Raw genomic sequence first — 15,374 nt, 5'->3', positions numbered from 1 at the left:
AATGAAAGAATGGATAGATCTAGAAACCCAAATTGCCTGATAGCTAGCTAAGTACTTCAAATAGCACACTTTTATTTCAATGACTTTGTATTAAGCTTCAGTGATAAATAAGTAGAGTACATGGAACATAATAGATACTTGATGATTCAGGGTTAACACTACACAATAACAGTATGATAAAGAGTTTATATTTAAAAAGTGACTGCTCCTGAGACCTATGAGATATTTGGAGGATGTAAATAGCATATAAAGAGAACAACACACCAGTAGAATTTACTCTGTTACCTCCAGGAATAGTATCTGAATTGTAAGGATTCCTTTAGCTTTTGAATAACCTCCACTTGTGTTTGGATAAATCCTATAATCATGGAGCTTGGTAGGCTCTACCTATCTAGTTCACATTACTGAATGAACATCTGTATTTGGGTCTAGTTTTTCCTAATCTGACCCATTTTGATATCTTTAACCCTGACTCTTATTTTTATTTTACAATAAAACATACATTAACAGATATGACAACAAATAGAGTGGAGAATGCCAAAGAACTGGGTTTTTTTTTTTAATTGTTGTTGTTGTTGTTGTTGTTTTCACAAACCAGACACTGTAACACAGAAAACAAATTTAAGAATGTGTGTATGGGAGGGTGCCTGGGCGGCTCAGTCACTTAAGCAACTGCTTTTAGCTCAGGTCATGATCCCAGGGTCCTGGGATTGAGCCCGGCATTAGTCTCCCTGCTTAGTGGGGAGCCTGCTTATCCCTCTCCCTCTGCTGCGCCCCCTGCTTGTGCTCTCATTCTTTCTGTCAAATAAATAAATGAAATCTTAATTTAGAATCTGTGTATGTTCATTAGCCTTCAGTGCAATTACACAGTTTGTGGGAATCAATTTTTTTTGAAGGTTTACCAGGTCTGTGATGGTTAATTTCATGTGTCAACTTGATGGGATTCCCGGATGCCCAAATATTTGATCAGACATTGCTCTGGGTGTTTCTATAAGGGTTTTTTTTAGATGAGATCAGGTTTAAGTTGGTAGACCAAGTAAAGCCAATCATCTTCCCCCATGGTGAATAAGCCTCATCTAATCAGTTAAAGGCCTGAATGAAACAAAAAAAAACTGACCCTCCTCCAAATAAGAGAGGATTCGTTTTTATTCTGTCTTCAAACTTGAACTGAAACATCAGCTCTTCTTCATTCTTGAGGTTGCTGGCTTTCTAACTGTAACTACACCATTGAGTCTCCTGAGTTTCTGGTTCGTGGACTCACCCTGCAGACTTTGGGACTTGCCAGCTTTCATAATGATATGAGCCAAGATATATGTGTTTTTTTTATATCTTATTGGTTCTATTTCTCTAGAGAATCCTGACTAGTTCAAGGTCACTCACATAATTTTACCATTTTGACTTGGAAATAAGAGTGAAAATGTATGTCTTACAGTGTTCTATAATCTCCTACTATTTCCTCTTCATGCGGTATCCTGGTTTGTGTGTGGTTATTGTTATAAGATCAGATGTGAACAGAGGTGTTTGCTATGACCTTTTAGCTTTTTCTTGTATACTCAATTTCCTGATCAGTTCATACTTTCTTCTTGCCCATCTCCGCAAGATATGAGGACAAGTAATAGAGTAGCTCATGGTACATATATTGAAGATGAATTTAATCAGTCCCAATTTTTTAAAAAGACACTAGTGAAATTATTTCATATTATAACATCAAAATTGTTAAACAGATTACAGAGCTAGAAAACAGAATTGATCCTCTCCATTCTCAGATGGTTATAAGGAAAGCTATATCCACAAAAAATATAATTAAGTCAAAATCTCTTGCTACATATCCAATCTTTTGCTGCCATTACTCTTTTCTCCTTGATAACAGATCCTGTTATTGTTTAGGACCCTGGTCTCAAATGATGAATCATGAAGGATATTGAGTCAGTATGTAGTATCATTTCTCCTTTGCTTGAGATTGTTTTAGAGGCAGGTCTTTGATCCATTTCTGACCTCTGGTATATGAGAGGAAATATTTTGAGGATTCTTGAAAAGATTTCACCCCAATGAAAAAAAAAGGAAAAAATCTTTTATCCTCTTTCTCTTCTCTTTACTTTGGAAACTTTCAAATAAATATGGGCTATCTAGAGCTGCAGCCACTATTGACAACTATGAAGTAACAAGCCTCATAATGAAATTCAATACTCTGAAGAAGTCAGAGTTAAAGGATAAAAAAAAAAAAAAATCTAGTTTTTTAAGATCCCACTGAGCCACCAAACCAACCCTGGGAACCAGCTACTAAGGTTTTCTGTTGGTTTCAGCCAAGCTCAACCTAACTGGCATGATCTAACATAATTAGTTACATGTGATAATGTATGGATTTGTCTTTATTTTTCAATAGTTCTTTCTTGTTATGTTAGCTTCATACTGCATAGCCTATCTTTTTTGCATTATGATTGCATTGTGTTAACTTTTATTATGATATTTTTATTGACATTCCCATTGATTTAATACCCCATGGTTGCCTTTGCTTGCAGTGTGATCTTCTAACATACTTTATTAGAAATATATATAAAATATTTTCTGTACGCTAATGGTCTAGAGTACCCCTCAGAAGTTCACAAAAATTTATAGCAAAATGCTTTTCTTTTTTTTTGGCAAAATGAGAATTTTTGTTTTTTAAGAGACAACTCTTGATTTGATCCTGGGGCCATTGTGGAGATTGGAGTCCTGTCAGTGGAACAAAACACAACAACATGAACTGTTTATCATGAAGTTAGTGCTACCCAATTAACAGGTGTACCCCATCAGCAGGCAAGAATAATATATAGGGACTAGAGCCACAGCAGATCCTGAAGACACAGAAACCTTCCTGAGCTTACTCTCTGCACTGCTGCCCCTTCTTGATCTTTATCTGTATCTTCATGGGAAATTCCCTGTGGCCAGTTGATTAATGAGGGAAAAATTGAGCCTGTTTTTAGAAGTCACTGCACAATATATCAGTGCAAGCTAAAAGTAGATTGCTTAGACATTATAGCCCACTTGAGTATAAACTTAAGAGATACTTCAAACCATATATTTGGCTGTTCACTATTCTCGCAAGATGAGATATTATTGAGTTATGCATGGTAGCTAATAATTTAGTTAAATGATTAGGGACTTGGAAGGAACAAGATTGGAGGATTGGTAATTATGAGTTTTGGGAAAGAAATATGTGGATGAATCACTGAGAATGAACTAGAGTATGAGAACATCTATGCTTAATATGAATGCTTACCAAACTACTGTCAAGATTATCAATCAGATATGTAGGTATGAAACACTCTCTCTCATTAGGCACTACATTGCTCGTTCAGAAGGCTAACGAACAAAGCAACCTTCGTGGTGGTGTATAGAACATGCATAGGCTCAACTTCATACCTTGTCCCACACGAAAGCCAATTTATCTGCCAGGGCTATTAGTGTCCAACATGCAAGCAACAGTGACGAAGGCTAAGCATTCAAAGATATATATCAGGAGAACAAACTACTTACCTTTTGGCAGGTTCATTGACAATATTTTAATTCCTCTGTCACTGCGGCAACAGAGAATTTCATAACTGTAATAGATATCTATTCTGAGATTACATTGTCTTTATCTGAACACCATGCTTCTCTGATCACCAGTCTCCGTGGACATATTGAAAGCCTTATAGGCTGCACAGTATCTGATTTTACACTGCTTGTATGCAAGGAACTCTCATTATAACAAAATAGTATGTATGCATTGAACTTGCCTGTCTCATTATTTACCCTATCACCTAAAAATTACTCTTATCACTGAATGGTGAGAGACAATAGCTTATGAGGATGGGCTGATGTTAGAGGATGACCGGTGTGTGTTCTGAGCTAGTAATCAAGTATAGGCTTGTGTGGGTCCCCCATAGAGCAAATACAAGAAGTTTTTTATTATAGATATTGGAGTGGTATCTTTGATCTGTGATAGATGTCAGAGTGACACCTTTCACCATTACAGTTACTGATCCTTTTCAAATCCTGAGATTCTAGGCTTTATTGATTTAGTACCCAAGGAAGATCCGCAGCAGTATCCATTTGAATATGAATATGATAGACTGCTATGTGGCCTTTTAGGGTTCTGACAAACAAATCAAAAATTTAAGAGATGGTTACATTGTTGGCTGGAGAATTGGCTCTAGAGGGGAATTAAAATTGCAATTTCTGAGAAAAATAATAAAGAACACAGGGGATCCCCTTGGATGGCTTATAATTCTGCCAAGTTCTGTGGTAAAAATTAATGAAGACTAATGGCTAAAACTTGGAAGCAACCAAGATATCCCTTAATAAGTGAATGGATAAATAAACAGTGGTTCATCCACACAATGGAATATTATTCAGTGATTTTTATTTTTAAAAAAATCAAGCCACAGAAAGTCATGGAGGAAACAAATGCATTTTATTAAGTGAAAGAAGCCGGTCTGAAAAGCCCATATACTGAGATATTCCAAATATATGATATTCTGGAAACTATAGAGACAATAAGAAACATATAGAGCATTAGCAATTGCCAGGAGTTGGGGGAAGGGGGATAGATAAGTGGAACAGAGTAGATGTTAGGACTTTAAAACCATTCTTGAATGATGCTGTAATGGTACATACATGACATTATATATTTGGCAAAACTCAGATTTATACAACACAAAGAGTGGGGCTAATGTAAAGGAGGAACTTTAGTTAATAATAACATCAATATTGGTTCATCAATTTTAACCAATGAACCGTACCAGCACAAGGTGCTAAAAATTACAGAGACTAGGGGTTGGAGGGAAATGAACAAAAGGGGCATACATAGAAACTCTATCCCTTCTTTTCAACTTTTCTGTAAACCTAAAACTGCTGTAAAAAATAAAGTCTATTGATTTTGTTAAAATAAAATAAATGTCCACGGCAAGCTCATGCAAGTAGATTATGAAGGACCTTTCTGTCAAGAATGAAGAGTTGGTCACTGTAACAACAGAAAGCTCTGACTAGCAGAGATGTCAGCAGAGGGCACATTGGTCATAGCTGCCAATAATAACCTGCTGATCATTCACAGAAACGAAGTCCTTAACTTCTACCCACATATATTTTCTTGCACTGCTTGGTATATTTTTTTAAAGATTTATTTATTTATGATAGACATAGAGAGACAAAGAGAGAGAGAGAGCCAGAGACACAGGCAGAGGGAGAAACAGGCTCCATGCAGGGAGCCCAACACGGAACTCGATCCCGGGACTCCAGGATCGCACCCTGGGCCAAAGGCAGGTGTGAAACCACTGAGACACCCAGGGATCCCTGGTATATCTATATTTTTATGTGTATTTTATATTTATGTATCTTAACAAATTTCCCCTCTTCTTTCCTCTTTGTTTTCCCCTCTTTTTGTGTAGGATATATTGGGAGTGGTTAGCTTAATTTTAAAACCATACATAACAAAATATCAAAATAGTATAGTGATGGGTTTAGAAGAGGAATGGACCTCACCCAGAATTCTTGGACTTGGGGTAGTTACTGTGACTGATGAGATTTTGATTTGTTCCCTTGTGGAAGAGAGTTCGGCCATTGAAAAAATAAGGGCATCTCTTAGGAGGAAGGATGAGTCTTTGTTTTTAAAATAAAGAAGAGTTTATGTTGATAATGAACAAATCAAAGTATGGATTTTGTTATTACTATTATTGAAGTATAACTGACACACAATGTTATATTAGTTTTAGGTGTACAACATTTTAGTGAAACAGTTCTATATATTACTCAATGTTCGTCATGTTAGGTGAACACCATACAATGTTATTGGAATATTATTGACTTTATTCCCTATGCTGTACTTCTTATCTCCATGGCTTATTTATTTTATAACTGGAAGTTTGTACCTCTTAATCCCCTTTACCTATTTCATCCATCCCCCCACATCTACTTCTCTGACAACCACCAGTTTGGTCTTTGTATTTGAGTCTGTTTTTCTGTTTGTCCATTTCTTGTTGTTGTCTTTTAGAGTCCACGTATAAATGAAATTATATAGTATTTGTCTTTGTGTGAATCACTTAGCATAATACCGTGTAGGCCTATCAATATTGTCACAAATGACAAGATCTCATTTTTTTAAGATTTTATTTATTTATTCATGAGAGACACAGAGAGAGAGGCAGAGACATAGACAGAGGGAGAAGCAGGCTTCCTGCAGGGGAGCCACCTAGGTGCCCCAAGATCTCTATTTTTTAATGACTGAGTAATACTCCATTGAATATGCTGCATCTTCTTTATCCATTCATCTAGCAATGGACACTTGGTTGAAAGCATGGATATTTATTATTATTTGAAGTCTGTTGCTTTTGGAGAAACACCTTAGCCTGTCAGTCTTGATGGGAGCAAGAGACCATCTCTTTAGCCTGAGTAGCTAAAATGCCAAATGCTTGCTTTCTCAGCCTCCTTTGCAGCTAGGGTACCAGTGTACGATTTAAATTCTGCCAATCTGTTTGCCTTTGCTGAATTTTGACTCAAGAATTCATAAAAAAGAAACAGCTTTAGTTAAGCTTTCTCTGTTTCTAGTGGAAGCAATGCAGCAGCTGCTAAAGCATCTGCTGTAGAGCGCACAGTGGGAGCGGTAGAGTGGTTAAACAGGTGGCCTGGGATTGAGCAACAGGTACAATTGTGACGTCTGCAAACTGCAGCATTAATTCTCAGAGGTGGTGCCAATAGAACTCTGGACAAGTTCTGTAGCATGGTTTGGGGCATATATCATGGCTGTTTAGCTTTGAGTCTGGTTGTCCAGCCTTTCAATAATACCACAAATTCCCCAATATCTCTGATAAACTTATTTACTGTTGAAGTCAGAAATGGTAGGCAACTCTGGTTTATATTTTTAAAAGTCCAAATTATACAAATATAACAGATGCTCAGCAAACGTTTTTCTTTTTAAGTTAAAATACACTCTATGTCACAGAAGGTAGAATGAACAAAAGTCAACAAGTTGAACTGAGAAAGAAAAGATATCTTAAGCCTGGTTGGTCTTGAAAACATAACTGGATAGAACTTAAGCTTTTAAGTAAGTAGAAAATACTTTAGGTAAAATACAAATAATAAATTAACATTCTAATTACGGTTTTTTATTCTAAAATTTTTACTTTAGACTTTTGTTGCTTGTTAAAATATTTACCATGTTGCAAATCCTTGAAAGTGTGAAATATAATCCTCAGTATTTTCCAAATATATTTGAACATGGACTATTTTATGTACTAAGCTAGCAAGCAAGTGCTCTGCTAAACTCTGGCAAATTCTAGAATAGATTCTAGTACTTTAACATTTTAGTGCTTATGTATTCTGATAATTTTGGTCACAAGTAACAAAAGCATAATTCAGACTGGCTCATATGTTAAAGAGAATTTGGATAATAGTTTAATGCAGAGGTTTAGTGATGACACAAAACAAATGCTTCTTATCCTCTCTGTATCTCCACTCTCCCTTATCAGGTTTCTGTTTTATTTTAACGATTGAAATTCCATGTCATCACCAGATAACTACTTAACACTTCCTCTGCTATGCTTAGAGAGAAGCTATTTCCCCCTCAATCACTGAATGAAAAAAACATTGTGCTCTTTTCTGATTTGATTAACTGAAGGCTCATGCTCCTTCTTGCAGCAATAGTCCTGTGCCAAGAATTCAACATGGGTATCATCCCAGTCAAACTTTGCTGTGGATGGGCAATTACTTTTCTGGCTAGGAGTGTGTGTGGGGGAAAGGGGGCAGATGTTGAATGCACGGAGGCCACTACATACATTTCCAACAATGCCCACCACATGGATTTCTATTTCAGTAAACTTTGCCATTAAGATATTGCTTCAAGGGGCAGCCCAGGTGGCTCAGTGGTTTAGTGCCACCTTCAGCCCAGGGCCTGATCCTGGAGACCTGGGGTTAAGTCCCAAGTCAGGCTTCCTGCATGGAGCCTGCTTCTCCCTCTGCCTGTATCTCTGTCTCTCTGTCTCTCTGTCTCTGTGTCTCTCATGAATAAATAATAAATAAAATCTTAAAAAAAAGATATTGCTTCGAGAGAAATCAGAGGAGCAGAGCCTGGAGCCCCCAACTTTTGTTGACCTCACAAAATGAGATTGCTTCCAATTGGATCCTTTTGGATCGCACATGTGCCTTTAGGTCTCAGTCAGTCCAAATTTACATTAAATAATTTTCAAACCCTTTTGTTTAGCACATTCCATTTGTTTCTCTATACATGTGTAAATTGTATATTATATATAAGATATATATATTTATTTAACAAATGCATGCACACATATGCACATATACGTTCTTACATGTAGTTTGGAGGTCTTCACATTAACTTGTTTTCTTTAAAGAGTGAGGAGAAAAGATGGGTATAGGAGTTGAAAAGAAACACTTTTACTTTATTTACACTTGTAGCATATGCATCTAAATATTTTACATTATGTATTAATATTTTCATAAGTTTATTCATTTTTTTCACAATTTTATGCACTTGTTTATTTATTTACTTACTTACAGATTAAAACAATAGAAATTTATTTTCTCATAGCTCTGGAGGATAGGAGTCTGAAGTCAAGGTGTTGGCAGGGCCATGCTCTCTCTGATACCTCTGGGGGAGAATCCTCATTTCTTCTAGCTTCTGGCATTTGCTGGCAATCCTTTAAGTTTCTTAACTTAAAGATACACCCCTCTCATCTCTGTCCCCATCATCACATGGCCTTCTTCTCCCTTTGGGTGTCTGTGTCTTATATGGTCATCTTCCATAATTTTAAACACTACTTTAAAAGAAGCAATTTCCCTTAAATTTGGTCAACTACAAGATGTCAGAGTATATTCTACTTGTAATTTGTTTCTCAAGATCCTGTATAAAAATTTGAAAGGCCTCTATGTTTCAGAATGTACCTAACATGGGTAATTCCACACATGCACAATGTTCTCCAACTGTCAACCAAATACTGATAGAGCAACAGGGTGCTACAGAGATATGATAGCACCTGGGTTTGCATTTGCTTCTCCTCCTTCTTTCCTCTGTATCTGACATGTTTCATGTCATTGCTATTTAGCTGCTGAGTTAATATACTTGTATCTATAAGGGGTCTCATGTGAACCAGTAAATGATTAAAGACACATTAGCTCCCTGGAGAGCCAACATGACTCCCTGAACAAGCAAGGATACCTAGGGACCTAATCATGCAATTTCCCTAAACCACCTAGCTTTGAGGAAGAAGTCACATCACTCAGCAATGAGTATTATAATTATTCACAGCGGTTTGCCTGGTGCAATATAACATTCAATTTACAGAATTAGAGGTAATGTGATTCAAAAGAAAAAGAGCTGGTTTGAAGAAATGAATGGCCACATCAACTACTAGAAGTATCTTTGGGTTAGATCCTCTATATTAAGCTTTCGGAAGGCTTATATTTTTAACTAATATCCTATTCAGCCTGATAAAACTTCCATTGAGCTTCCCAAAGACAAAACAACTCAGAAACTGATCTTTGATTATAAGCCAAATAGCAGAGCCAAGAATTGAGACAAATTTTGAAGAAAGAGGTCTATCAGGACTAACCATCTCAAAAGAATAAAGACTAATCAGACAAAAAAAGAACCAAGTATTGTATAAAAACCCTATGAAATACAGTGAGAAAAAATAATTTAACTTTTTTAAGATAGAAGGTATAAACTTCCAGAGAAGAGTTAGTAGTTTTGGTAGTAAAAGAGCCAAATAAAATACCAAAGAATTACTGAAGTCTAGAAGATCAAGCTCTAAATGTTCTCAAAAAGAAATGGGATGCTAAAAGATATGGTTTAGTTAACAGGAACAGGCAATAAAAGAATAATATCTTCCACATTGTGAGGGAAAATAACTATCAACCTCGAGTTTTACAGCCAAGTAAACTGTCATTGGATAGACAGAGATTAAAGATATTACCAGATGGATATGGAAAGATTTAACTCACCAATGCCACTGTAATTTGATTGTTGAGATGTGCTAAATGGATACCCAATAAGCTTATTCGGAATTACTTACAAGCTCTTCAAAGCTTAGGTCATGTGTCCTCATTGAACACTTTGCACTTGATATATGAAGGAATACTGCCTCATCTCCAAAGAAATCTCTGCAACTTCACCCCCGCGAGTGGAAATGGCAGAGGAAGAAGTGAAAGGCTCTAATCTTGGTTTCTATTCCCTGCTTACGTGTATGCATATTTGTACGCATGGGCTTCTCTTTTAGTTACAATTCCAGAGACCATCTTTCAAAACTCTTTATATTTTCACCCCCCATGGAGAGCTGTGCTAAGTTAACTTGGTTAACTATATTGACTGTGTGGCAGTTAGCTGGTTGGTGCATTTCTTTGTAAAATATTTTATTCTTAGATGGAGAGCACTAGATAATTTCCAACTAAGAGAATATTTTCTTTGGCAGTTCCTGGACAATTAGACACAATGACTGTTAACCCCTCCTTCAGCAAACAAACAAGACAAAAAAAAGTAATCATAAATGTAACTATTTTGATCATGCTTTCAGATGGTATATGAGGTAGTCCATAAAAGGCAAATAATATTCAGGAAAATAATAATTATCTCTTAAAAATTGATGCTGAGAAAGAGAAGTGTGCGGCTTTGAGGAATGTGAGGAAAGTTTGAGTGTAGATAAATCTTACATTTTTGTTGAAGTTTGTCTGCTAAGAATTTCTGATTGCGTAATGAACAGGACGGCATGAGATGCTCTTCTTCCTCAGGGTCTGGCACACAGCAATAACTTCATACAAAAAGTGAAAGTTACATTATATGAAAAGACAGAACGAGTCGAAGAAACTGGACTTTCTAGAGGAGCGTGGAACCATGTGGATCTGAGAGTGGCAGGGAAAGGGAAAGGATTTGGGTCCCGAGTGTGGGGAAATAGGAGGTGTTGCAGAAGCCTTGTGTTGTCTTTCCAGGAAAGCTGGGTTGAAGAAACGGAAAAGGAAGGGACTCTGAATGGAGAAACAAAACAGAGCAGAGTTTCTTTCTTTTCTTTTCTTTTCTTTTCTTTTCTTTTCTTTTCTTTTCTTTTTTCTTTTCTTTTTTTTTCTTTCTTCTTTTCTTTTTTCTTTTCTTTTCTTTTTTTCTTTTTTTTGAAGATTTTATTTATTTATTCATGGGAGGCACACAGTGAGAGGCAGAGACACAGGCAGAGGGAGAAGCAGGCTCCTGTGGTAAGCCTGATGTGGTACTCGATCCCAGGACCCCAGGGACCATGACCTGAGCTGAAGGCAGACACTCAACCACTGAGCCACCCATGAGTCCTCAGAGGAGGATTTCTTCATCATTGACAGGGAGTAGAAGGGCTGCTAAGACCACTTCCTGGAGAAAGGAGAGCTGCTGTAGGAGGAAGGATGTGGGAAGAAAACCAGTGAGTCAGAAAGAAAGGCTAGTACACAGGAGGGTGGAGACTGATCAGTTAAGGCTGCTGTGAGAGGCAAGGGTGTGAAGCTTGATGGAATTTTTTGGCTGACGTTTTCCAAAATAGGTAATTCCAGTAGTCCCTTCTTTGGTCCTTGGCAGCTGAGGAAATAGCAGACTAGTGGATGGAAGACCTTACTAGAAGAAAAAAGTGAAATGCTGTCTTTTAAAAACTTGTACAGAAAAATAGTAGTTATATGGTGATGACAGGTCCACTAATTTATTCAGCATATATCTCTATCTATCTACTTCACTATCTCTGTCACCATTATTTCCATTTTACTTTTTTTTTCTCTCTCTCTCTCGTTCCCACTCAACCCTTCCAAGTACTTTCTAGACCACTATGCATGCATTGCCTCTGGGGAGGGATGTGAAAGGTAAAGCAGAGAAAAATGTTTTTCTGGCTTTGGTTCCTAAAGCTAGGAGCTCTTGGGCTAACTTCCTCATAGAGAAGGATTCTGGATAGAGAGAATTCTAGATTTGACAATGTAATCAGGGACAGAGCAGAACTTCCTCCAACTTCTCATTAAAACAAAAATAAAATCCAAAATATTTTGGGTTCAAATTGGAAAAAAGAGAAAGGAAGATGATGCAAGTGGAAAGAAGTGTTACGACCTGAAAAGGAAAAGCCATGCCTAAAAGGTTACCCTGATAGGAAAGAGGAATGCTGCAGCAAAACCCTGCAGCAGGGTGTGGGGGATGTTGGGAGGGGTGTTGGGGACCCAGAAAGCTGAAGCTGAGTGAGCAGGCTCAGACTTCACTTGCATAAGCAGACTAGTTGCCTAACCACAGGGTGATGCTTCCTGAACTTGCCCCTTTGTGACCTGTGGTGCAGCTCCCCCTCAGTAGCATTGTGCCTGACATCACAGGTGTCCCCCATCAGTGCCCGTGGGATGAATAATCACATCCCTAAGATGCCACTGGAGGGAAGATGTGGAAGTTTTATATGGAAGAGAAAGTCCTATTCCTGAACCTGATAAGATACACTTCTATTATACAGACCTTCTACTGAAATCAGACAAACAATATCTAAATGCATCCCTAGAAATTGGGGTTTACTGAAGAACTTTGTTTTAAGAAGAAATATTTCCTTTAGGGGCACCTGGCTGGCTCAGGCAGTGAAGCACACAGATGCCCCTCAAACATTTTATTTATGCCCCAATCTTTTAAATTCTCTTTAAATGCTTGAATTTTTGTGGAAGTACATTTCCAGTATTCCATTAATATAATCCAATCTTGCCTCTTTGAGGTTACATCCAAGGTCACTATTTTTGTCAGGCAACATTGATGGTGTAACAGAACTCCAACTCAAACTAGCAAAGGCAGGGCGCCTAGGTGGCTCAGTCGGCTAAGCATCTATCTGCCTTCGGCCCAGGTCATGGTCCCAGGGTCCTGGGATTGAGCTCCACATGGGCTCTGTGTTCAGCGGGGAGTTTGCTTCCCCCTCTCCTCCTCACCCCCCACTCCTGCTTGCTCTCTTTCTCTCTCTCTCTGAAATAAATAAATAAAATCTTAAAAAAAAAAAAAGCATAAGCAAAGATTTGGTTTGTTGGCTCAAATAACTGGAAAAGGTACTTGGTTGGCTTACCAAACCAAAGCAAGAGTTGGAAGAACTAGGGATTTAGGGAGTCAAACGGGACTCGATTCAACCTAAATTTTCTCTCTCTTTCCATTTCCATTTCTGCCTGGCATTTTCTTACTTTCAAATAACAAGGAAAATGATCCTGTGGTAATCCCAAATCTATAACGTGCCAGCTTAGTAAGCCCAGTGGGAGAAGGATAACTTCCTTCCTCCAGGACCAATATATCAAGCTCATAATAAAAGTAATATAATTATCCTGCCAGCTTGGATCAAGGCTCTACCTTTCATAGAGCCACGTTGCCAAGTGGATGAAGTACTGTGACCTGTGAGGCCAGGCCGAGTACCAGCTCCATGTTTGGGGGCAGTACTTAGGGACACATGGAGGCAGTATCCCTACAAGTCTCTTCCACTCTGATAAAAAATCATTTATTGCATCAGTTCACTGCATTTCTCTGGACTGGATCTGTGGTGTTCACTCATCTTTTGGGGGTGAATTAGATCAAGAAATGGATGATTTTACTCCTCACAATTTGGGTTTCTTCTTATATTATTCTCACAGTGTAATCATGAGAGTCACAGGCTATGCTTTCTAGCACTGCTTACCCCAGTGGCAGTACTTAGTGACTTATTGTTTATCTTCCTTTTTTTAAGAGGCTAAGCAAACGCACTCAGAACCTGAGTAAATTGCTATGCTCAAGTATTTCTCTTATATCTAAGCTTATGTGTGAAACACAGAAAACACTCAATAAATACTCGTTAAAAGGAAGGACGGTATCCTTCCATGGTGCAAGATAGAAACACAGCAAGAGGGCATCTAACTCAATTGAACTGGGGAAAGCAGTGGGTAGGTAGATGCTGCATATTGAAAATAATAGGAGTAAAGGAAGTGAAGAGGAACAATCTAAGCAGTGGGGAGGCCCCTGGAGTCTGTGATGTGCTGAACTGGATCACATAAGCTTGCAAGGCCGATTGTACACCTCTCTTCCTCACTCCACTGGCATTAATTGTATATTAGTAGCTTGCAACGATCTATAGTGCAGAGTATTTACCCCAGAAACCAGAAATCTTAGACACCGAAAGATTTTGAAAGGGAAAGCGCATGACACGACTTGCTCAATACTGGCTGGCTTGAATTCTTCCACAGTGGTTTTGCATAGCAAACTTGGCAGAGGGTGGCATGAAGAGCCACCCTCTATTAAATATGTGCAGTTCTAGGGAAGTTATTGCCTGTCCTATCAAGTCAATCGTAGCCAGCTGCTTGGACTAGAACTATGCCAGGCCCAACCCAAGTTTGAGTCCATCCAGACCAGGTCTGGCCCTCATAGCTGCATCACTTTAAATCTATCCCAGGTGTTCATTTGTCCCATAGAATACAAGTCTGTTTCCTCCAGCCACCTGGCACACCAGCCTCCTGAAATGTTGACATTAGCAAGCTTCCAACAAAAAAGGTTTCCAACTCTAGCCATATTTTTTTTCTGTCTAGGTTATTTTAGGTATGGTTCTGTCTAATAGTAGAGACATGAACTAAGTGGGTTTTCACAGTTCTTTGAAATCTAGGAATATATATGTATATTTTAAAGAAACATTTGTTCTTAAACTCATTACAGAGGAATCAAGTAAAGTTTTTTTTTAAAAAGATTTTTATTTATTTGAGAGAGAGAGAAAGAGAACAAGTGGAGGGAGAGGCAGAGGGAGAAGCAGACTCCCCACGGAGCAGGCAGTCTCACTTGGGACTCAATCCCAGTACCCTGGGATCATGACCTGAGCCAAAGGCAGCCGTGTAACCAACTGAGCCACCCAGGAGCCCAAAATCTAGGAATATATATATATAGAGAGAGACAAGTTTATTTAAGAAAGACAGACATACAGAGATTGGAAGGAAAAAGTGTTCTTTTGAGGTGACTGAGATGGACACGTGTAAAAGCATGACAGCAGCAGTGCATGCCAGTTGGATGAAATGAGCAAGTACACCAGAGCATTCTTTTCAAAGTCACTTCGCTGTTTCTCATTTAAAACTTTGCTTTTATGAAAGCATCTAAGTGTTCTCAGTGGACACTCTTACAAACTCCTTTCCTGACATCATGGCAAAAAGCCCTCCTTTTCCCCTAGCTTCTGATCCCTGTAGTCAGTTCACAGAGTCTTCGCTCCCTGACTCTGACCCTCTCTTCCCTTGGGGTCTTTGGCCTTTCTGCTGCCCCGTGTAGGAAATGCTGTGTGTTTACGATGATTGTTCTACCTGCTTAAACTTCTTACAGTTTACAGAGAAAATGTATAATAGAACCAGGAGTTAGAATTCATATTGCTATCCCTAGTTACTGCCATGGAAAAGCGGCT

The sequence above is a fragment of the Canis lupus genome, chromosome 4, assembly GCF_048164855.1.
Source record: "Canis lupus baileyi chromosome 4, mCanLup2.hap1, whole genome shotgun sequence".
In the NCBI taxonomy this organism is placed as follows: Eukaryota; Metazoa; Chordata; class Mammalia; order Carnivora; family Canidae; genus Canis; species Canis lupus.
The sequence above is the reverse complement of the archived record's forward strand: the minus strand, read 5'-3'. Positions refer to the sequence as shown.